This window comes from Micrasema longulum, unplaced genomic scaffold, assembly GCF_059751315.1.
Source record: "Micrasema longulum isolate JH-2025_06_02 unplaced genomic scaffold, ASM5975131v1 h1tg001236l, whole genome shotgun sequence".
Lineage (NCBI taxonomy): Eukaryota > Metazoa > Arthropoda > Insecta > Trichoptera > Brachycentridae > Micrasema > Micrasema longulum.
Genome location: NW_028278423.1, coordinates 136,999 through 160,261, shown reverse-complemented (window position 1 = coordinate 160,261; position 23,263 = coordinate 136,999). Strand labels below are relative to the sequence as shown.

The following is a 23,263-nucleotide window of genomic DNA, read 5'->3' as shown; positions in this document are numbered from 1 at the left end:
ACGTGAAATATAAAATAACGTAAAATGAAAAAGAAAATCAGGTTTAGAAAAATGGATCTTTCATCCCAGGTGTTCATTCAAACATACACGAGTTTTTATAAGATTTTTTATCCTCGTAGATTTAAAAGCGGCGAGTCAATTTTTTAATTACTTGAACCCTTATGTACGTCTCTATTTTTTTTCGTGTACGGCGGTAATCGGCACTACACAGAAAAAATCCTTTTTTAACTTTGGCTGAAGCCAGCTGTTGGCTTCTGGTTGGTTTGTTTGTTTTGGAGCCATGTCGTTCTTATTAATGATACGTAAGGCAAGTTTTTAACATATTTTAGTAAAATTAAGTTAATTTGATTGAATAAACATATATTGTAAGACATTAACACATAATTTAAATTAATTTTGTGAGTTGATTATCAGTTTGAGATCTATTTTTTATAAAAAAATGAAAGTTAAATAATTTCTAAAGTAGAAATGATAAAAAACATTAAAAATACCAAATATTTTTTAATAATTAATTTACACACAGAATTTTTTTTTTTTTGTATCCGCAAGAATTAATTCAGGTCTAAGAAGTTTAAATGAGAGATAAAAGCACAGTACCTGAGAAGATCTAGCAGCGTATCAGAGGTGAGCACATCCCGAGGTGCTGAAGCCTTGGAAGCTGCCATGGCGGTTCCTCCCACGCCGGGTCGAATAACAGTGACTAAAATGATTCCAAGAACTACAGCACACAGCGTGGTAGTCATGTAGAAAACTATCGCCCTGGCTCCGATCTTCTTACTCATGCTGAGATCCAGCGACCCGATGGCGGAGGTCACAGACGACACGAGAAGCGGAATAATCAGGCATTTCAACATCCTGAGGAAGAGCTCCCCGGGAAATTGGAGATACATGACATCACGTTCGCTCCACTTGCCCTGGGCCGCGCGAAGGCTGGAGCCGACGAGGCAGCCAAGCACCACGCCAAGGACGGTGAGGATTGTCAGCAAGTTTCTCCTCAGGAAACCTAGGACGCCGGACCCTCGGCTCCAGGCCGTGCCCCCCACTCCGTTGTCAGCCATGGCTGCTGCTGGCCTTTGGATCGCTACTAGCCTGCAGCTGCTCTATCTGAAACGAAAATAAAAAATAAGTCAAATGTATTATTTATTGATTCGACATTGACATCGTAAAACTTCATAATGATTTATTTTGGACTAATAAACTCGGCTAGTTCTTAAACAAAATTTAATACATGCATAAACGCCTTATTTAAAGCAAAGGGTTAAGTATATAATAATGAACAGGGTAAATGGTGGACTCTAATTAATATTGGCAACCCAATGCTTGTCGCGGAAGAAAAAATATCTTTTAAATTTGTTGCAACAGAGAGGGAAAACAATTTTGAGAAGGGGAATATGGGAGTCTAGGCATTTACAGGGCTGATGACCTGTCATTGGCTGGTTTAAGTGGCCACTTTACACAGGTCATAGGCCCTGTAAATGCCTAGACTCCCATATTCCCCTTCTCAAAAATGTTTTCCCTCTCTGTTGCAACAAATTTAAATATGAACAACTCCCTAGGGAAAAAATCCAGCCAGTCTGCAAGCATTTGGACACGCTCAAAACGTTGTTGGAAAAATTATCTTTACAATGGAGTCCCGGTACCGATGCTAATGCATGGAAGTGAAGTATGAAATTAGAAAAAAAAAAGATTAAACGCAGGATGAATGCTGCTGAAATGCGATCTTTTAGGCGAATGAGTGGTTAAACAATTAATCAAATGTCGATGAATGCATAAAACGAGGAAGACTGAGAAAGACGGCATGGCCAAATGTAATAAATACTTGAAGACAGACGTGTCAAAAGTCGGATACGGCGTGGGCGCATGCGAAGATGATGCGTGATGTCTTAGGAAGTCTAATTACTTGAAGATTTATGATCAATGAACCCAAAGCGTTCAACAAAAAAAAACTATATATATAATACGAGTAAAGCAATGACTCGCTTGCGCACCAGATCAATTAGCGAAAGACATAATCATTTTAGTTCTACCACGAGGATAATACAACAGACAGGACAATACTGTCCTGACCTAGCTCCGTAAACATCTTCGACCGCACATGACAGGACAGTGGAACAATAGAACATTTCAACCGTAGTTCAAACGCGAAACGCAGTGAAAATGGATCCACGACGACGTACTTAGAGGTGGGGGTAAACCGTGATAGCCTGCCAGTCTGTCTCCAATACAATGTCTTGGTCCATTGTCCTGTTACCCAAATTTCTGTTCATACTAGGACAATGGTTCCGACGCAGGGGTAAGAGAGTATTGTCCTGTCCTTAAGCATTAATATTGCATTCAACACCCACACGCTGTCAGCATCAGCATTGGCATGATGCATCATTAATAAACATGGCATTTCTGCCTTGACACAGGTACATGTAACCAGAGAGGCAAGTGACTATGAAAGAAATAACATGCTCAGAATGATGTATTGGCATAAACCTAGATATTCAATGTAACCTGGACATATATTGGACTGTGGACTGTGAAAAAATGAAAACTGAAAATTCGATAAAATATTTGGGAGTAACGTTAGACTTCCAACTTAAATGAACCAATCATATTGAAAAAATGTTAACAAATATAGATATTTGACCTATGTTTTCAAACGTTTAACTAGTTATGTTGATCCAAACACCAGCACAATGGTTTATCGTGCCCTTTTACAGTCTAATATTTCTTATGGAATAATTGTATGGGGAGGGGCCTATTATAATCATATTAAGCCTTTAGAAACCGTACAAAAACTAATTATAAAATAAATTTTGAAAAACACAAAACGTACCAAAACAGAAAATTTTGTTTTGGTACTCTGTCTAAAAAAAATAACAAAATCGGTTGACCCTTGAGGTGCGGAAAACGGGACAACAAAACGTCGATTTTGTCTATTCTTACAAAAGATCTGACTGGCAGTTGTCTTTTTTGCACAGGATCGCAGGACAGCGACAGAAAAACAATGTTCGAATATCTATTTATCAATATTATCTATTCTACAATTTATGTAAACCGAAACACAAAAATAATCATGTATACATACATATTTAGTTTGGACTAAATACAATAATTGATATCAAACTTTATATTGTGTTCATTTAATATAAATACGAGTAAGTACTCAAATCTAGCAAATCATTGCCGGGTTCAGCTCGTACTTCATAAAAATTCAACTTTTCCCTCCAACTAATTTTTTTAGGTTGGTGAACTTTTGAAGCTACGAGAAATCTATTGCCAGCAATGTGTAAAAACGTTTTTATGTGCCAACATTTATTTCCTAAAAATTTTAATAGATCTAGTCAAAGATTGAATGGTTTACTTTAAATCCATTCAACTCATTTTTAATAGCACCGAAATTGTTCAATGCATTTCATAAGGACAAGAGAAATCGATTTTTAAAATTTGTTTCGATTTAAATTTTTATTGAAATCGGATAAAAAAGCGGATTTATATAGCTTCTTTTTTTAATAAATAGCATATATTTTTGTTTTATAATTTTCTCATTTTTATTGCCAAAAAAATTGGGTTCTAATATTAGCACTTACTTTTTTTTTATATCTGTCGTCCAGTAGTCATGTCACACACAGGCCATGCCTTTGTGGGTTTTTTTTCGTGTTTATGTAAAATGCAAAGAAAAAATTATCTTAATTTTAAAAATATAACAAAAACGCAGCACTTGGGAGTGTGTCTTCTGCTAATTGTTGCTCGTTCAGTAGACTGACAGTATTGACAATTCATTTCTTTAGGTAAGAATTCTTTACCTTTAGATTTTGTAGCAGATAGTCTTCATGTCCAGTGATCATGATCATAAACCATTAAGAATTTGGGAGTTTCAAAGTCCCCTTTTTGATGACCTCATATTTGTTATAATTTAGAGTGTTTTCTTCTGAAAATAGGTTTAAAATTTCAGTATTCCGCTTGTTTAAATGCAAATGATCTAAATTGGTGGCTCGAAATTTTTATCGCTTTTTCCATTTCCTGGATAATATTTTTCATTATGAAAAGAGATGTTTCCACTACGTTAAGCAATCTGAAAGCTACGTTCGATATTGCGCGTAATGAAAAGATTGCCAGCTTTCAAAAGTCATCACTGCCCATTTACGTCCCTTCAGATAATGTCGGATGAGGGTGGACAGAACAGGGGGGTAGAAAAATCTGGACTAATTGTGCCTCATTATGAAAAATAACAAATTACTCTATCAAATATGATAGCTGTTGATAAATAATGTCAATTTACGGTAGGAATACTAAAATATAAGAACTTCCCGAAAATGTTTTATACGGTCGAGTAAAAAAAGTGATTTACCAAAAACTACAAAAACGAAAAAGCACGGAAACATAAAGTTTTCTGACAGTTTTTTGTGATTTAAAAAAAAAAAAAAAATCAACAAGTTTTGGGCTTTACTTAGCCATAGTGGTAGAAAAAGAATGGAATAGTAAAAATGCATAGTTATAATTCTCGTATAAAGTTATACTCGGTATAGAGCTGTGATAGCGACCATCAAAACTTACTCCACATTTATACCTGGATCAACATGGTATAGCGCTGGAATAAACCCGCGATCAGTCATGTCACATTCAGTCAAAAAATGGATTGTATTTATCTCGAATTTAAACAATTTAGACAACACTAGTTTAAAAAACATGCCATCTTTCCAGAGATTTAAAGTAAAATATCGTTCATGATTGAAAAAAGGATCAACAAATTTACTGAGATCATTATTATCATTTCCTTGCCACGTCTAACGGTGCATAGAGCACTGCATTAGTACACCAATCGCAGCATATCTTGATTTTTTTTGTTACATGAAAGTAAGTGAAGTTGAAGTTGTGAAGTTAAAGAACTGAAACCTTTATTTATGCGGGTGAGATTCATCTAATTGAATTATTTCACCTACATACTAGGCAACGCCTGAAAATATTATTTTTTCAATTTTTATACTTCTTCATGGACCAGGTAATTTATCAACAATATTTTGAGTTTGTCCAAATTCACAATCCAAGTCCACAAACATCAACAGATGAAAGAATTGAAGGAATATGGATGTTCAAATATAGGCAGAATGGTGAATGTTACACAGTGTGTAAAGTGGCCACTTAAACCAGCCATTGACAGGTCATAAGCCCTGAAGATGCCTAGACTTCCATATTACCTTCTCTTAAATGTTCTTCATCTCTGTTGTAATATATTAATCTAAGTACTAGTTTTAGCCACAAAAAAAATTGTGTATCCGTTTTACTATTGTACATGTTAGTAAGGGTGAGTATATATATTTAGGGTGTGTGAGGGTGTGTGCATATGTGTATGGGTGTGTGAGTATTGTATGAATGCGAGAGTGTGTAGTGAATATAAGTGGACTAATTGAACAATGATTATCAAAAAAATATCTGTTTTTTTAAAACCTTTATGAGGAAACCTATCAACCACCTTGTCGATCGGTGTAAAATTGTTAAGATTCTTAAAAAAATACATATTCTTATATAACAGCAAAAGTATAACTTATTAGGATAGCAAAAAAACCGTTATTTAGCTATTGAACTCATAATTTACGAAATGAGTTATTTTTTACAGATCATTTCATCTATGTAACCACATTCGAGTAATTTGTGCAAATAACAGAAATATTCCAGATATACTTCTTGAACCATTAAAGACGGGACAGAAATGAGTCCACTCATGCTACTTAAACTATTTGTATCACTCATGAATGGTAGAAATGAGTCTACTTATATTACATACTGAGACCATATTGTTCTATTTGTGCCACTGAAAATATGACACAAATGCGCGTACTTATTTTATTAAAATCAAAGTTTAATAGGCACAAGGTTGTTTATTTATGTTTAAAGTTGGGTGAGTGCTATAGTAATTGGACGCTCTAAATCAAATGGTCAAAAATAAGTAAACGTAATGCGTTGATTTAAATAAAGAATACACTAAAAATTTGATTGTTTTATGAGGGAGATAAATTCTTATATTTACTTATTTTTTACCATTAGATTTAGTGTCCAATTACTGTAGCGTGTCCAATGAATCCTTTTTTTTAATTAAAAAAAATGAAAAAAAAATTTATATATTTATTTTTTATTTTTATGATCTATATCTAGCATGTTCTTTATATGAAACTGCAGTGGCTTAGTATTTATGTAGCGTAATACTTTTTTTTTTCTTTTTCACATTACATTGAAGTGTTTATATTATATTAAATGTGTATATCTGTTAGGTAAAAGGCACTACGTGCCGTGTATATTAATAAATAAATAAATAAATTACTGTAGTTCTCACCTTAGTCGTATAAGCGTATTGTTAATACCATTGATGCAGGTATACACAAGAAACATTTTCTCATATGAATCGCAAAATGTACAAAAATGCAGTTGTACTTTTATGTCCGTCCGTCAAACATTTTGGACAAAACAAAAAAAAGTGCACGTGCTGATAGGACACAAGCTATTAGAAGCTAATTCCAACGTGCACTGATGTTGGTGTTAGCTTATAATAGCGTGTGTTTTATAAGTACATATGTTATTGAAACTACTGTGGCAGACATAGAAAAGTCGATAAGTGGGTATACAAATCTGTGCAAATCAATGTAAAAATCTGTAGGGTAAAACACAACAGTAAACTTTTTGCCGATTTGAAGTTAGAAATGTGGAAATTATCGCAATACGCTATTTTACACGTAAATAAAACACTGAAGTCAATTTTCGTCATATAAATGTTTACTAAGTTGTAATAAAAATCTCTGTCCACCCTGTTTTAGTGAAAAAAACACCAGTAGTCCTAGATACGCTATTTAAATATGTATAATTGTTATGAAAATTATTATTTTATATTGAAAGCTCTTTTGTAATGTCACCATAGTTGTTTAATCTATACATGGACAACTGTATGAAAGAGATAGAATGTATGAGTATTGGAGCAAAAATGGATAATTTTTCAGTAAGCTGCTTGTTGTATGCTGATGATGCAGTTCTGTTAGCCAGCAGCAAGGAAGATTTGCAGCAAATAGTCTCTAGAATGTATGATGTATGCCTGGAGAGCGAATTGGCGATGAACGAAAGTAAGTCAAAAGTGATAGTATTTGAAAGGGATAGGGATTACTGACTGCATAATAAATGTAAACAACGAATGTCTCGAGCAAGTAGAAGAATTTGTGTATCTGGGAAGCATGTTTTCAAAAGATGGAAGAGTAGAAAAATATGTTGAAAGAAGAGTGAATGCGGGCAACAAAATGAACGGAGCACTAAGCACAGTAATTTCTAATAAAAATATGTCAATCGAAGCTAAACTGGCAGTGCACAACGGAGTTTTAGTCCCAACACTTATGTATGGAAGTGAAACATGGAACTGGCAGAGGAAAGATGAAAGCCGAGTGAATTCGGTTGAAATGCGATCTCTTAGACGAATATGTGGGAAATCTATGTATGACAGGGTTACAAATGATGAAATCAGGCGAGAGTGTAAATCTGAGTCAAGTATAATTGATAAAATTAAGAAAGGGTCTCTGAGATGGTTTGGTCACGTAGAACGAGTGGACGACGAAAGAATGGTAAAACAGGTATATATGGCGAAAATGAACGGCAACGTGAGACGAGGACGACCATGGAAGACGTGGCATGATCAGATAAACCAAAATCTTAAGTCCGGTCATGTCAAAAGCAGACAGAACCGAAGGGCATGTATGACAAGATGTATGAATGTGGAAGAAGCTAGGATTGTATGCCAGGATAGACGTGTGTGGCGGTCCATTCTCTCTGCCTATCCCTACGGGGAAATGGCGTGATGGTAGTAGTAGTAGTAGTAATAGTAGTAGTTTAAAGTTCATTTGGTTCTAAAGTTATGATATTTTGAAAATCGCTTAATAACAAAATGTTGTTTCCTGAACATTTTGTGCAATTCCCGCGGTTTATCTTTTAAGGTACAGAAATATTTACCATCATTTTTTGAAAAAAAATAGAAAATGAAAAAAAAATGTCGATAAACGTCATCTCTCTCTGTATCTTTTTGAAAAATGTAGTCTATTTTTCTTTTTAAAAAATCGGTTTAGTTTAAAAAAGTTTTTTTAACAGTTTTATTTTGTCTCGTTATTACATACATTCCAATAAAACTTAAGTAATTTTCGAGATTTTTATTTTTTCACAACATCATACGAGTAGGTACACTCTCGCAGCAATACAAAAAAGATGTCGTTCAGCAAACGTTTCAAACTTTAGATAGGTTTTACATATATTGTATTTGCACAGAGCTCGTACGGAAAATATGCTGAGATCTCTCCTTATAATTATTATTCGAGGAGAAGTGTGTCAATGCCTCCCTTTATTAATATCAAGTTGCTTATATCAAATATCTTCATACATCAGTGGGGACTATGGCTGTGATTGAGACATCGTAATATAAAACTTAATTATCATTTATCAATGAGGAAATTCAGCCCTACGGAAAATTGGAAATAAAAATGTTTTCTTACACGCGGTAAAAATTAGAGCATTCAAGTGTACGGCAAAGTTTCTTGAAACTGTACGAAAAAAATAATAAAAATATTTTAATAAGGACGAACTACTTTGAACGACGTGCGACGTCACTGGTTCATATGAAACAACCAATAATAAGAGAGTTATGAAAGATTTCCGGTTTATGATAAATCAACAGAATAATTGGGCGAACTGACCGACAAGCCGAAGAGAACTTGAGACTTAATTTAAGAAATAAAAAACTTTATAATTTTCGATAATTCGATTCATAAAAAATATCGATTAAAAAAATGACTTAGTTTTTGTCAACAAATAAAAAAACCACTGATCTTTCTCATGATTTTTATTGATTTCTTTCTCGTGAGCAGCTACGGGTTGAAACGTCCAGAAAGTGTAGATTAGTTCATTCGTCGTACATTTTGGAGTTTTTTGGGATACATCTTCTTACTTTTCGTAGATCTCTCCATCACAAACACAGTGTGGAATAAGGAAAGGATCGGCATGGCTTAGCTCGAGGTCTTTTTATCCGTTAAAATAGATTAAAGCATATCAACAATATGTTAAGTTTGTCCAAATTTTTGTAGACAAGGACTGGATTCAACGCCCTAGGAAGCTGTTAATATTAACATATTACAACAGAGATGAGGAACATTTTAGAGAAGGTAATATAGAAGTCTAGGCATCTACAGGGATAATCATCTACTTGGACTAAAGAAAAATACGAGGAAGACCAAGAAAGATATGACATGACTAAATCCTACAAATACTTAAAAATTGAGAAGTTGAAGGGCTGAAACCATTTATGTTTTGAAGAGATTCTTCTGATTGAATTACTTTACATACTAGGCAACACCTGAGAACAATTTTATTTTTTTTTACATTTTTTTTATTTCTTCTTGGACCAGTTGCTGGTAGTAATTCAATCAGATAAGTCTATTAGCAACATAAAAGGTTTCAGGTCTTTAACTTCACTAAAATCACCGATGGAAGAATTGAAGAAATATGGATTTTCAAATAAAGGCAAAATTGTGAATGTCGCACACTGTATTAAGTGGCCACATAAACCAGCCAATGGCAGATCATAGCCCCTGTAAACGTCTGGACATCCATATTCCCTATCTAAAATATAATTCGTCTCTGTTGTAATTTGTAAATCTTAATGACTCCTCAGGGAGCGAAATCTGTTGATTATTTTTTATGTTTTTTCTGTATAAAGCTGTACCTACGATTCTCCGATAAATAAAAACATAAACTACTTTTCGATACAGTGCATATTAAGAACACCTGTAGAAGAGAAAAACAATTGTAACGCCCCAAAGCGAGTAACACAGTTAGCAATCAACATTATTTGACTGAATGATGTGATAAAATCGATGAATCTCTCACGTCGTAAATGGTCCTTTAATAAAGAGACAACCCTTCCGCCTCTCGCCCCTGACTCCCTTTCCCATCCCTCAACCCTTCGTAATATATTTTCCGTTATCTTCCTCCGTTTTCCCGCCCCCGCCCCTCGCTACCCTACCCGGAACCGGAAGTGGAAGCGTTAGCCTAATGGTGCGTACTGTAAGGGGAAACTTCCGCTTTGCAGAAATCCTTCCTCGGTATTTCCTATTTCAATATTTGTTTCAGAAAATATCACGGAACTCGCAATTATTTTGATAATTTTAATGAGAGTTTTGCTTTTGACACCGTAGTAGGGAGTTCTCGGATAACACATAAAGGTATATTATTTATTTAACTTTATGTCCATAATGTTATTTGTACATTGGCGGGCTCATTGCCAAATAGCAATCACTTCCAACCAACTACTAAAATAATAGTTTTATTTTAATAATTCAATTGACAGAACATAGTCGATAGAAAATAAAGATTTAAAAGCTAAAGATATATAAAAATAGAAATAAACTAATTTGTTTATAAACGAGGTGTTTCTTAAAACGTGATTTAAACGGAGATACTGTAGTAACATCTTTGATGGTGGATAGGACATGATTCCACAGTCGAGCCGCATGTACACTATATGAGTTAGAGAAGAAAGAAGAATTTATTGTGGATGGGTATTAAGAAAGCGCCTTGAGAATTAGAAGGAAGAGGTAAACCATGAACTGATTAGCGTTGAAATTTTTCATGCAGGCATATAGGAGCGTTAGGACTATGAAATCCATTGAACAGAAGTGAGAGGGAGTGATAGTCTCTCCGCTGTCTAATTTTGAGCCATTTCAGTTGCCTACGATAGTCAGAAATGTGGTAATATTTCCTTAGACCAAAAATATACCTTATGCGTGTATTCTGAAGTCATTCAAGTTTATCGAGTTGCTCACAGCTTAAATCAGTCATGGAAACATCAGCGTAATCTAGAATGGGTAGTAGTAATGCTTGTGCAAGAGTGCATATTATAAGGAGTTAGTTATTAGTTAGTAAAAAATTCATCATCGAATTGTACAGCGAAGTTTCTTAAATGTATAAAAAAAAATCTTTTTTTAAAATTTCATTATTTATGTTCAAAGCATTAACTTTGTGGTCAAACATTCAAGTAATGTTCGTAAATATTAGTATATAACGACTTACCGATTTACTAAAATACACTTTCGTAAATACTATGTTTACTACGGTAATGGTATAGATGAAAGTGTATTTTAGTATATGCGTGTTGGTATAGTGAGTGTCCTGACAAAAAGACGGGTGCGTCTCGAAACCGGTAGACAAAAAAGTCTTCATACTAAAAAATAGATACTAAACTCCTCAACAAAATAAAAATACATGCGGGAAGAACACTCGAGACATCGTGATATATTCACTTAACTGTATTCATTTTCAAGTAATGCACCATATGACCTTCGGTCTGCATGTGTCAGGATTATAACATATATGCAGGAACCTCGTTTCACACTTATTTTCACTCGGTTTTAAAATTACACGGTCCAAAAATTAAATGAAAGAAACATTTTAACATCAAAAACAACATTTTTGGATGACTGACGACCCTAATCTATAGTCCTTAAAATATAGCTTGATTAAATTGACAGCTGCCAAACTAATGTCACTAGTGATGGGAAATTACATGTACCGATCAAATCGATTTTATCAGTTATTTGATATAAAAACGCAAAAACAAGCCTATTATAGTGTATTAAAGACAGTTATTTACTAAAAAATAAGACATATAATACTTTTTTCATAAACAACAAATGAGTTATTTTTAATTCGATTGATTTACGTGATCAATTTGTACCATCTCTAACATTTTTGCAAAACGACGTCACCTTGTAAGAAAGTCGTTAATAATTAAGTTTATTTTAGTTTTAAAGCTGATTTTATATGATTATGTTGATTTATACGTCATTTTATAATAAATGATTTTTCGTGTGTCAATATAAATCACTCCTTAGACGTTACAACAAAGTTTTGTCGTCACTTTTGCTGACAACTGTCATTCTAATCAAGTTATATTTTAAGGACTATTGTATCAATAGCTATTAAAATTTTACGCTTTATTTTATCAGCAATCATTTGAAGTGGGTAATACTGATCCCAGATTATTTTTATGCATAATATTATTATGCAAACAGCACTACGGATACTTGTAATGTTTTATCTGGGTTGTTTTGCCTCGTGTTTAGTCTTCTTGTTGCCGACGTATTTTACGATCGCGCTACGGTGTTCGTCATCTGGACTCTGGACTGATGACTGCGGCGCAACCACAAATGATTGTCGACGTGCTTAAAAACATGCTGAGCATTTGAGCGATCACAATGAACAATAATAAACATGCTTATGTTATCGCGGTCATAAGTCAAGGCGTGTGTAATCTCTCAGTCAACGCTCGTATCGGTTTGTTTTATGTTTTCCTCGTGAATAAATACAACTAAATGCCGAAAAATCGGCGTTTATTATAAAAAATAATAAATATATTATTGCATTTGCAAAGTCGTAGGGAATATTTAATACAAAAAACTGAAAATTAAATTACAAACAATTGCTATGGCGACTGCTTTTCTTGATATTTGGCTTGCAGACCGCCGCCGCCGGCTAAATGCAATAAATAGCATGATAAATTGTGAACAAACAACTCAAATCAAAAATTTTAATAACTGATAATGTAATTTTAAAATTATGTATCTTTATAAAGTTTATATTTGAAGCACTAACTTTGTGGTTATTCATTATAATAAAAAAAATAAAACAACTTTGTTTTTAACCACTAATTTTTATTTTTCACCGACCGGTTTCAAAGCAAACAAGCTTCTTTGTCAAGGTTTACGTAACTAATGAATTGATTCCTTTTTATTTTATTTCTATCATGTTCACTAAATACTACACGTGGACAACCTAGAAATCTTAGAAATTAAAAAAGCGATTCATAATAAGAAAACAATAATTAATAACCAAATAAACAATATTTCTTTTAGTCCTCTCCTGGCTTACTTCGAAAATAATGATATCAAATTACCACCCGTGTAAGAAAAAACCACTTGATTTATTGGGTCCACGTGTAGTATTTAGTGAACATGATAGAAATAAAATAAAAAGGAATCAATTCATTAGTTTCGTAAACCTCGACAAAGAAGCTTGTTTGCTTTGAAACCGGTCGGCGAAAAAAAAAATTAGTGGTTAAAAACAAAGTTGTTTTATTTATTTTATTATGTATCTCTTTTTATCAAAAGAGATCAAAACATGGTAGGTATTCGTATTTGAAAGGAAAATATTAAGGAAGATATTTGGTGCGGTCAACCAAAACGGAGTGTGGAGGAGACGGTTTAATCATGAAGTAGAGGCACTGTATGGCGAACTCAACATTGCACAATTCATCAAAATAAGATAACAATAGCTGGGCCATGTGCACAAAATGAATGATAATCGTACCCTCAATAAAATTCTCTATGCCACTGTTAAGTGCCAACCTTTTGCCTTTTGTTATATTCAAAACAAGCTTAAACCCTTGTTAGATAATTGCCATCTCCCACACCTTAATAACTTATATGGTATCGTAACTATTTTATTTTTGATCTTTGGCTTGACATTTTATTTTAGCCAATGGTTATTTATTAGTCGTAGTCTCTACCCATTGGACGATTTATATCTAGAGTCTATACGCGTCTAATAATTTATCTATCTTAATGCTCTCACCTGCAAGGGGCGGATGTCCCAAGGGACAATATTGTCTTTTTAAGGATTGACTATCTAGATGCACCTTGCGATGCTCCAAACTGAACCTTTCTTAAATTAACCTATTATAATCCCCTCCATTTACTGAAAATGTACACTTTATAACCCAGTACATTGGTTCCAGGAGGACACATTGAAATTAGATTCCTAACTTAGTACGTCGTGACTACGACAATTTATTATTAAATGTAAACTTGAATATTATTAAATTATAAGTACAGTAAACCCAACGAGTGTAGTTGGACACATCTTGTTCTCTTCAAAAGTGTACTAAATAAAACAATACCATCTTCGAAGCTGCCTTTTATTGACTACTGGAGGGCGATTCAATTACTCATTACAAAGTGCCCCTCAACACCTTACACGGCACATAACACCACTCCGGGAGGCAGACGAAGCAGAGGCAGGCCAAAATTAAGATGGCTGGATGATGTGGAAAGTGACATCAACGGGCTGTAACGCCATTTCTTCTTCTTTTTTTTTGACTTCTTAATTTATAAATAACCATTTAGTATTAATTTGTTTTAAATACTGTATTTCACCTATAATTCCACTTATATGTATGTATTTTAATGTATATGCAACCAATATGTAAAAAGCATTAACTGCCGTATATAAAATAAAATATTTATATCTGATTACTTTTTTATGTTATCTTCTTTGGAATGTTATATTTATACTTTATTTTTCTGGATTATTTTTCTATTGCATCATATGTTTTCATAATTTAATTTATTTTTCTATGTATTTTTTATTCTTGTTAATTATTGTGGCTTAGCACGGGCACAGCCTAAAAGGCCTTAATAAGTTCATGAATGTATAAACCAGGGTTATTTTGAATAAATAAATAAACATTTTCAACAATTGAATAAAATTCTTAAATTATATTTATTATATCGAGACCTTCAGACATTTTCACCTGACATTATTCCTCTTTTTCAATAATTATTCTGGGAGTTTTAGACAAGATGCGACACTATTTTTAATCAAAATATTAATCCAGCTTGAATGAATTCGCCGCCTAAAAGTGTGTCACGGGAGAATGTCGTCCAGTTGATTAAGAATGCAGCTGTCCAAATTTCAACATAATACGGCTACAGAATACTGTCTATTTAAACTAATCAATTGAACATATGCTCGAAACAAGTTGAGACAATTGAGTAGATAAATACGATGTTGTCTTAAAGTATTAATCAGATAAATTGACTAAGCTAAAATTTAAATTGATAACATTGCTAAACATCTTGACATTTAAGGCTTAACCACTAAATTTGTTCTTATTTTTCATTAAATAATATTTATGTTACTAAGATTTTTTTGTGTTTTTCTATTATATTTGGACAATTTTTATTTCCGATGTACACATTTTTCTGTTTTTCCATAGTAATAAGAGTTTTTATATGTTTATAGAATTTAAGAGGATTATGTGTATATATTTGATTTTAACTATAAGCACCTGCTGACGAACTCCATTTTATGCAGTTCAGTAAGACTTGATAATTTGTATGTAAAATTTGTATGCTTTTGATAAATAAATAAAATATTATTTTTAAAAAAAAAAACGTAAAAAGAATATTTTGAGAAATATCAACTACAGAGCGGATGCGCCGTGAGCCGGCGCGGGGCATCGGTACTAGACTAGAGGTGGTTAAACAATTGTAACTGCTGTTTTAAAACAGTTATCCTTCCGAAACACCTAAAACAGTTTCACAAAAATAAATTAAACGTTTAAAAATAACAAAAACTAAATCACCAAGCGCAGAAGCAGAAAAAAAATACATTTCGGTTAGCGCGAAAAATTCAACGCCCCGCCGCACTTCCTTGCCGCGCTTCGCCTTAAATTAAAATCTTTATCCATATTACCTACCTACTCGTATTGTAATCTCCCAAGGAAGAAGTACATACGCATATAATTTAATTTTTCTTTTCAAAATTCTCAATAACATAGTTGATTCGCCGTATCTTTTACAAAATGTTGGTTTCCGTTGTCCTCTTCGCTATACTAGATTAAATTCCCTTTTTTATGTACCAACTTGTAAAAACAATTATACCTCGAATTCATTCAATAGACGTACCTGTAGAAATTATAACGGACTCAGTATTGATGTAGACATTTTTAACTGCACGTTGCATTTGTACAGAAAATTTCTTCATGGGGTCGATTATTTGGGATAGTTGCTGAATGCACATCTTGAGCGGTTTATGCTATGTATATGTGCCGCATGTAATGTATATGTTTGTGTATGTTTTATATGTGCGTTCATGTGTGTGCGTGGATGGCTCGAAGTGTACATTCGGTATTTTTATTTATTTTAATTTATTAGCTCCATGGAAAACGCAAATGTCAACAATTATCCTTTTTTCACTTAAAATTCTTATTTATTTTTTATTTTTTGTCACATTTAATGTTTATATCTTTTTAATTTATGAAAACTTAATTGGTCTTTTTATGTTAAAAAATTGTTGTTTTTAGTACTTATTTTGTATGACTGTATGTTTTCTAAATAAAATAAAATAAAAATAAAAAAATATACACATGAAATCTCCCCGACCCGTCTTTACCCACCCCACACCCCCGCAGTCCCGTGACCTTTTCCATCTATCTGGAAATTCGAAATTTTAAACAATACGAAGTCGTTAGTCGTTACCGTCATAAAATAACACAACAACTAAAGGTATTTTTACAACGGAGAAGCAAATTAAACTGAAACAGTGTCATAATCAGTTGTAACCTTTAAGACATTTTAAAAGAACGGGAAATCTTCACCGTTTTAAATAAACTGTGAAGACTCACAACGGCGTAGGCACACCGTTTTAAAACAACTGCGTTTTAAAGAAATCCTGTTTAATTATTACTAGGGTGTAAATTTTTACGTTTTCGACACATCCATCCAAACTCAAAACAATATTAATGGAATTTACACACAGTAAAGAGGCTTTTAATCAACGCAACGAAATGTAAGTTAAAAAAACTGTGTTTAGCAGATAAGTTAGTTTTTAAAAAGTAATCTTATTCAAGTTGGCTTTATAAAGGTGTACTTTAGAGTGGGCCGATAATGTATGATTTTTTTTTTTAAATTTACACATCAAAGTTAAAGGGGTCTAAAAAGTTGCATTTGGATCACATTGAACGTAAAAATCATTTTAAAAAATATTCCTTACGACTTTTGACCCTCAACTGAGATTTTAAGTTTATCACTGTCTGAACATTTTGTTGATAATCTATATTGATAAAATTATTTTGTTAGTAAAGATATAACTTAATCACATTACAAATTCGAACACGTTTTAAAACTACCGAAATGAAAAAAAGTTTACACTCCACGGAACTGATTCAGTCGAGCGCCTGGCTAATATTGACAAAAACAATGGCTCACTATAACAATGCTACCCATTTATTACAAAACAAAGTGCAACTCACGCCCTTAGATGCTTATTTAAAAAGGTTTAATGCGCATTATACAATTTAATTGGACTAATTTTCTTACTTAAATACAAAATGCCAGCCAATATAGCCAGAATAGCGCAAAAAAAATACTTTTTCGAATACTTTAAGCTCTGGTTGAGGGCCAAAAGTAGTATCAAATATTTTTTTTAATATTTTTTACATTCCGAGTAATCTAAAAGGCAACTTTTTAGACCCCTTTCATTTCGAAATTCGGAAAAAAATTATCGACTCACCCTAGTGTACGTACATTGTTTAGAAATGTTAATAATTAGTATATTAATATATTACGACAGAGATGAAGAACATTTAAGAGAAGGTAATATAGAAGTCTAGGCATCTACAGGGCTTATGATCTGTCAATGTATGTAAGTGAAATAATTCAATTAGATGAATCTCACCAGCATAAATAAAGGTTTCAGCTCTTTAACTTCACAAACATCAACAGATGGAAGAATTGAAGGAATATAGATGTTCAAATATAAGCAGAATGGTGAATGTTACACAGTGTGTAAAGTGGCCACTCAAACCAGCCATTGACAGGTCATAAGCCCTGTAGATGCCTAGACTTTTATATTTCCTTCTCTTAAATGTTCTTCATCTCTGTTGTAATATGTTAATATAAACAGCTCCCCAGGGAGTTGAATCCAGTCCGTGTCTACAAAAATTTGGACAAACTCAAAATATTGTTGAATTAGTATATGTTTTAATTATAGATATATATAAGTTAATATTAGGACATTCAATTATTATGTTTGTACTATTTTAAGACTAAATAAAAAATCTATAGTACATGTTTAAGAAATTTCCGTCAAGTTAATGTATCGATATAGATTAAATGTGTTTATTTTGATAGCGATAATCACCCACCTTAAACAAACACTCGAACTTGCTACCTTATTCATTCCAAATTTATTGGAGATTAATCGATCGTTGTGATTACTGCTAGATTGGTATCTTGGGCTAGTCAATGTCAATATTGCGGTTAGAACAATGGATTATCATACAAGTACTCCATATTGACGATGGAAACGCAAAACTTTCTAAGCCATATGTAGCCAGAAAGCCAATTATTAAAAAAATAAAAAAATATTGAAAATCCTCAAATATTAAATTTCTTATAAAATTACGTAGGAATCACGTCAAAATAACAGACATTTTGAGATTTTTTATAAAAATTATATTTTTATTAAATTTACATTTATTTTTGAATAAATAATTATATAAAAAAAACTAAAAACCTTCTGCAAACCTGCTACAGGTCGCTGTGGAAATTTTGTTTTTCAACCGTCGATATGCATGTAAGTACTCTAGGTATGTACATGGAACAATATTTTTTTTTAAATATCTTTATTTAAAAATATATATTCATAAAAGAAATGTGTTCTTACATAAAAATCTCGAGTTTTTATAAACCCGATATTTTAAGTTTGTATACATAAAATGTACACTGTACAGTGAGTTCAAGTGATTATTTAGACTATGTTAATGTGATAGTGCCTGTCGATCAACTAAGTAAATATTCCAATTTCGTATGTATTAGTAGGCACAGAAGAATATTTTATTTGAAAACATTTAGGCTCGCACACATAAGCGAGGTTTATTGATTTGAATGTATTGAACAATACATGCACATAATATAACTTATTGTTTAAATTTGGAAATGGGAATAAATAAGTAATAAGGAAGTAATAGAAAATAATAAATACATTAAACAATCACAGAGTGCTAAATTCATTCCAACAGAGAGGGAAAACATTTTTGAGAGGGGAATATGAAAGTCGCATTTACAGGGTTTCTTTATAACTCTTAGGTAGTGAAATCCAGCCTGTCACAAACATTCGGACATACTCAAAACATTATATTCAGTACTATCTATTATTAAATATAATATTATCTATAGCCAAAAGATGTAGAGAGATCGACTCTAGCGGACGATTTTCTCATCTTGTGTACGCATGCGCAATCTCTGTTTTCCACAATATTTCACTCTGAATGTGTATAAAAATTCCTTATCTCATGTGATGCGATTTTCTCGAATCAAAAATCCATTGGTTTCTCAATTAGCATCAGTAATACGACATTTACTCCTGTAAAGAGAATAAATGATCTGGGTATCATCCTCGATGATAAATTAACGTTTGTTACCCATTTGAATGAGATGGTTAATAGAGCCACAAAAACCCTACGCTTTGTTATCAGAACAACAAGAGAATTTAAGTTTGTTGATGCATTAAAAATATTATACATGACCCTTGTAAGAATTCAGTTAGAATATGGGTCCTCAGTTTGGTCTCCTCATTATGTTACCCATATAAACGGTGTGGAGAAGGTCCAACACAAGTTTTTAAGATTCATGAATTTCAAACATTCCAATTGAGGAACTTAACAATAAATTTTTAACGAGGCAGTTAAAATTAATATGTAATAGTGATAGAAGGGAAATTTCAGATTTAGTGGTGCTTTTTAAGTTATTAAATAATTTTTGTTAAATAAACTTTTGAATTGTATGAATTTTTATGTGAGACAGCGTGGGACGAGACAAAATACTTCTTTTGCTGTTGATTTGCATAGTTCAAACTATGCTAAATACTTTCATTTATTTCATTTATCTTCATACAAATTAAAATTAATACTTTTTAATTCCTTCCTTTCTAAATTATAAAAATGTACTAAGTGTTACACTTGTTTTACTGTTACCTACTTCAATACTTTTTATATTTAAACTATTTATTTATTGTTAATTTGCTGCATATCTATGTTATATTTTTAAAATTTAATTTTCCTTTATTATTTCTTTGTTATTTGCTGATTTTATTTTATCATCTATATTTTCTATACTTGTTTACAGCAGTCGCGTGCACAGAGTTTTTAACTAGGGTAGGCAGTAGAAAAAAAGTACATTTTATATAGTATAAGTACCGAAACAATCTTACCAAACAGTTTCCTTTACTAGTCACATTAGTTTGAATCACTATGCTGTGGGTAGTTAATATTAAAATTACCTAAGCTACATCATATATCCAAATAAATGCCAAATTTATATGATGTATTTCTTATTTTTAATATAATTTATATAATATATTGTCACGAAATCCTTTTTTAAAATATTTTTATATTTTAATTCATTACGGTTGCTACACTCAAAATTAAAACATTTTGGGCTCTATTTAATATTTACATAAATGCACTACTAGATAATTGCAATTGATTTTCCAAGATACCGACATATTTAGCTAGCAAATCAATAAGTTCCAAAAATTACCTTTATTTTTTTTTTTTAAATAAATGCGGAACATAAATACTCTCGTTGTATAATTATAATAGAAACCAATTTGAGGTTATTTATTCGACATGACTGTCCTTTATTAAATTTTATTTTAAAAAACGCTAGATGTCAGTAACGTATTCGTTTGTTTTTTCTAAAACAATGTACCTACCAACGTTTGAAAATCACTGCCTACTAGTTTATACATACACGCGTAATTACAACTGAAATAAAACCCACACATACACATTTTGTTCCCGCATACGCGTTATGTTCATATCGAAGAAAAGGGCATTTGTAGTTCGTGCTTCTCCCGACCCAAACCAATAGCGGCGCTCATCGGTACAATACACTACTTAACCAAATTATCTCTGGCGCGTTTTTCAATTTTTAAAAATAGTTACCAATATTTTTGATATTATTTTTTGCTATTATTTGAATGAAATTCTAGTAGAGTAGGCACTGCTTATGTGCCTTTATGGAACGCACGCTATTGGTTTACAGGTGTTTTGTTTCATTATAATAATTGTTTTTCAATATTTTTTTATACTTTGTCAAAGGCGTAAGCCGTCGAAATAAATAAAACCGTAATTTGAGTGAGATAGACTACGATCCATACATGATGGGTATGCTGATATCTCCGACAGATGAAATGGATTCAACATAATATGGTAAATGGAGATCTTTTTTATCTTCACAAAAAGTTTTTTATTTTTGTTTCAATGTCCCTACAACATGATATAATCTCCATAGAGGGTTCAATCCCGTACTTTTCTATAAAGATTTCGAGATATTTCAATATTGTTAAATAGGGCCATCCCAACACGAAGGCTAATCTCTGGTAATGATTCCAGAGATTAATAAATTAATAGACTCGTTACTCATACGTTACTAACTGCGACGCGCGACAAAACCTCTACTGTGGGCCGTGCTTGTTTCTTCTTCCTGCTTACTAGCGATGGGCATAATCGATTGAAAAAACTAATCGAATCATTCCATGCTAGTTATAAAAACATTAAATCGATTGGATTATTTACTAGGTACTGATAATTCCTCTTTTTATTCATTTTCTTATCCGTTTTTGGTACATCAGCCTAAACCAGTCTTTCTCAAAGTGGGCAATAATGTCCCTTTGTGGGCGCTGAAGGCCTTCAGGGAGGCAGTAGAAGGTCCAGAGAAAATTAAGTGGTGCTGAGGCGGTCTAGGGGGGGGGGGTGGCTGATTTATAAAAAGGCAAAACATTGTGTTTTCCTGATATTTCAAATTAAAACTAATTTCGTTATTATTCTTACTGTGTTTTTGTTTTATTTATAGCTTTTTTACCCAAAAATCGACTCTACTTTACCAAACGCGATGGTTGTCACTATGTTTAAGACGAGTAAACTGAGTTTTTGTTACAATTCGTGTTTGCAATGTGGTCATGAAGAACACAATATCCGACATAAGCCTTCCTTATAATCTGCCAAACTAATAGTGAAATGTGCAATAAAACCAGTAGAGTTATATTAAATTAACATCATGATTTATGAAATTGATATTTTTAAAGAGTAACACAAAAAAATATAAATAAATTGTTAGTGGACCGGTTGAAATTTAATCTCTTAGACCAATGTGTGGAAAATTGATGTATTTCAGGTTTACGAATGATTAAATCAGGCGAGAATGCAAATCTGAGACAGGTATAATTGATAAGGCTAAGAAAGGGTCTCTGAGATGGTTTGGTCATGTAAAACGAATGGATGACGAAAGAATGGCTAGAATTAATAGAAACAGTGGAAAAGCACGACCAAGAAAGACGTAGCATGATCAGACAAACCAAAATCTTATGTCTGGTCATGTCAAAAACAGACAGAACCAAAGGGCATGTATGAAAAGATGTGTGTATGTGGAAGAAGCTAGAAATATATACCAGGATAGCCGCGATAGGAGACCGCGTGTTGCAGTCAATCCTTTCTGCCTATCCGTATGTGAAATGGCGTGAAGGTAATAGTAGTAGTAGTAGAAACCGATAAGAAAGACCCACGTTCGTCAAAACGGTTTTCGTGTATGTGTAAGGACTAGAAAGTAGGAAGTGTGTTCACTGTTCTCCGTGGCGATTATTGTGTTGAAATTGGTTGGAAGAAAGGAATACTATTCGATTATCCTTGTCGATTGTTTTCTCTCATCTCTACTGGGCACTCCGCCGGTGTCCACTGCATATTACATTCCCGCCAGGAAGTAGAAGGGAAGCGAGCACCAATCACACAGAGGAAGTGATCCGACTATGGCCGCCCATCTGCCACCCGTCGATCTAGACTTAAGGCCATTATACATGGATCAGAAAACTAGAAAAGAAATTGGACACAATTCTGAACAACACAGCTTATCAACCTTTACTGTTGCGGCTGTGATTCTTCCTGATTATACTTTTAAATTTTCAGATGTCGTCGACCAGGGCCCCGATCACAATTGGAAGTTAACAGAGTTATAGATATGTGTATACGAAGATGAGTATATTTGCATGAACATTTCAAGTATATTCATTATTAACCTATAATTTATTTATTTTTTATTTATTTATTCATATTTTTCGCTTACAAACTATAAATTAATAATAAAAATAATGTGACCTCACTGGGGTTTCCCGTGCCGAGGACACTTAACAATTTAGTTTTTTTTTATATTACATTTGAGAATAAACAAAGAAGACTCACTTAAAAAACAAACATAATTAACAAATATTCAGACAGTTTTAAAAACAAGGTATTTATATACATCTATATTATTTATATTACAAAACACACAATGAAAACAACAAAAACCTAACATAAGCCATACAGTTGTGGAGCAGTTGATTCAGCATTGGTATGGGCGAATGAGACAATCCATTTCACTTC

General features: G+C 32.7%; 1 pseudogene across 1 annotated transcript in view; it reads right to left on the bottom strand.

Moving 5' to 3' along the window:
• Window positions 1-597: 597 nt before the first annotated feature.
• Window positions 598-23,263, bottom strand: part of LOC148276343 (excitatory amino acid transporter pseudogene) — a 52,700-nt pseudogene continuing 30,034 nt past the window's right edge. The window contains exon 2 of the transcript XR_015823778.1: window positions 598-1,104. The product of XR_015823778.1 is annotated as an excitatory amino acid transporter pseudogene (transcript). The remainder of the gene's footprint in view (window positions 1,105-23,263) is intronic.